Raw genomic sequence first — 2,306 nt, forward strand, 5'->3', positions numbered from 1 at the left:
AATTGAAATACGATAAAATAATTCGAGTAAGAAACCATAAAACAGAATCGCCACACAAAGTGTTCTAAAATTCCTCGTACGAATCAAGGAAGTTCCTCCAACCCCCCTTAGCCCCACGTTCCCCTCGCTTTGGAAACAACTCTCGTTTCAAATTGAAGTTACCACTGCTCCCAGTCCCTTATTCGTGAAGGAAACGCTGTTACAGTCCAGCGGTTATAAAGGGTTGAAAATTCTTCCAGTTAAACCGACAATTTTCCAGTTCTGCCACTGTTTTTATTATCATTTACCTCCCCGAAGGGACTGACTAATTAAAATTTAATGACAAGGATTTTCCATTCACGTCTTTTAAGTCCTCATAAATAATTCTTAGAAAACTGCAGATGATTTTGCTGTTTTAAGTAATTGTTGGAGGTTGTATATTAACGATTGGTGGTTACAGAAACGAATAAACACTTTTCATAGATTTACAGAATGAATAGAAAATATTAATAAGGTCATACTGGTCGCTTCGGCACCAGACAAACGACTAACAATCGTCGAATCGACATGGGCCAATAGAAATCGAGTATATCAGTCATGATCCAATAGGAATCAGGGATATCAGTATCGTACCATCCACGCGCGGTGCCTTAAGCACAATAGTAATTATGAATGTAGTTAAATCGTTCGTCGACCTTTTAATATTAATAAGATTATTGAAACAACTGAGAGACGCATATTAATTTGAAATACTATCGTTTTTAACCGAACGAAACAATAGTTTCTAATAATACTAACTCGTATCGGGTTATTCAGCGAATAAATCAACAAATTCCGCATACATTTCAATCACGCGTAGCCGGTGCGGTTCGCATGACTCGGCGGATGCGTCGAGCGAATTTTCGAAAAGGCTTTCGAAACGCTCGGTATCGGCCACTCGAAATCGCTTCGGAAACGATTATTGGACTGCTGGGTAAACAGCGGGCGCACACACGGGTCCCATAGGTGCTACTCCACTGTTCTCAACTTATTTGTCTATGCAAATGGTCAATCAACCGGCACTCGTACCTGTTTCGCTTCGAGCACGTCGACCGCTACTGTTTTTACTACCACCTTTCGCCCGCGGAACTCGCCCTTTGTCCTCCGCGGCCGGTCGGTTTAAAAAAATATCTGCTCTCGGTCCTCCGCGCGATCGGCCCTTTGACGACAAACGAATTCATGCCGCTGCGGTTACAAATGTTTTTTCAAATGCTTTTTGTCACGAAAATCGTTCCCATAGAACTTTTCTTATGTTTCAATGCACTCGGATCATCGAATTGTAGTGTTTAATAAAATGGATGCATTCTTTGTTTTATTAATTGTCTTCTGCAAAATCTGCGTCTGTATTTATAATTTGTATCACATAATCCTTCTTATTTAATGTTTATTATAAAACCTGAGCTAAAGAATAGCACAGAAAACTGAAGCAGCGTTTTAAACCTGCGTCATATAAAACGAAAGGGGGGTGGGCGGAAAAACCGAGGAAATTATTCTTTTGATACTTTTTATTTATTTACTGAATATTACTACGATTCAACGTTTTTATAAATAGACTGAAATCCCGCGCGGCGGCAGCGGCCGGGCTCGCTCGTTTTAACGCGTAAATATTTGACCGACGTTTAAACATGAATCCGTCCCGACCGTCCATCAAACGTTCGTAAATATCAATAACCCTTTCAATCCTTTTTAAATTGGGATTAATATTAAAATCGCTGTAATGAAAAGCGGCCCGATTTATTCCCGTTCAGGCATCCACAGAACGAGTACGAAATAAAATCGTATACGCAGATTATAATGCACCTGTAATTAATTACGCGTGCAGTTCATTTAGGAACGCATTTCTTTCGAGTTAAAACACTGCCAGTCTTAAAACAAAAGAAATTTATTTAAAATTTCAAGTTTGTCAAACAGAAATTCTGTTTAAAAGCTCCTAATTAAATATTGTCGTGCTTAAGGCACGATACGAAACTGATATCCTCGATTCCTATTGGCTCATCACTGATATCCCGGGTTCCTATTGGCCCACGTCGATCGGACGACTGTTAATCGGTATAAGCACCTCGCAGCAGTCTTATTAATATTTTCTATTCATTCTGTTTGAGTTGTGCAATTACATTCGCGATTTAGAGTAAATAAATGTAAAAGTAGGATTGAAAAGAAGCTTATAATGACATTAAACAAAAAATAAGCAAGCATTGCTGTCACCCATGTAGTGTTTTTGCTGCCAATTTATTAGCACGAAGTGCATTTCCAACAAATTCTGTAAACTCATAATAAAGTGTTTGTCC

At 38.9% G+C, this 2,306-nt stretch overlaps 1 protein-coding gene across 1 annotated transcript in view; it reads left to right on the plus strand.

Annotated features, from left to right (window-relative positions):
• The window catches only part of LOC108628659 (juvenile hormone esterase-like), a 5,398-nt gene that overhangs the window by 1,118 nt on the left and 1,974 nt on the right, over positions 1-2,306 (plus strand). The gene's annotated exons all lie outside the window — the stretch shown is intronic.

This window comes from Ceratina calcarata, unplaced genomic scaffold (genome assembly GCF_001652005.2).
Source record: "Ceratina calcarata isolate Rehan_Ccalc_2016 unplaced genomic scaffold, ASM165200v1 scaffold534.2, whole genome shotgun sequence".
In the NCBI taxonomy this organism is placed as follows: domain Eukaryota; kingdom Metazoa; phylum Arthropoda; class Insecta; order Hymenoptera; family Apidae; genus Ceratina; species Ceratina calcarata.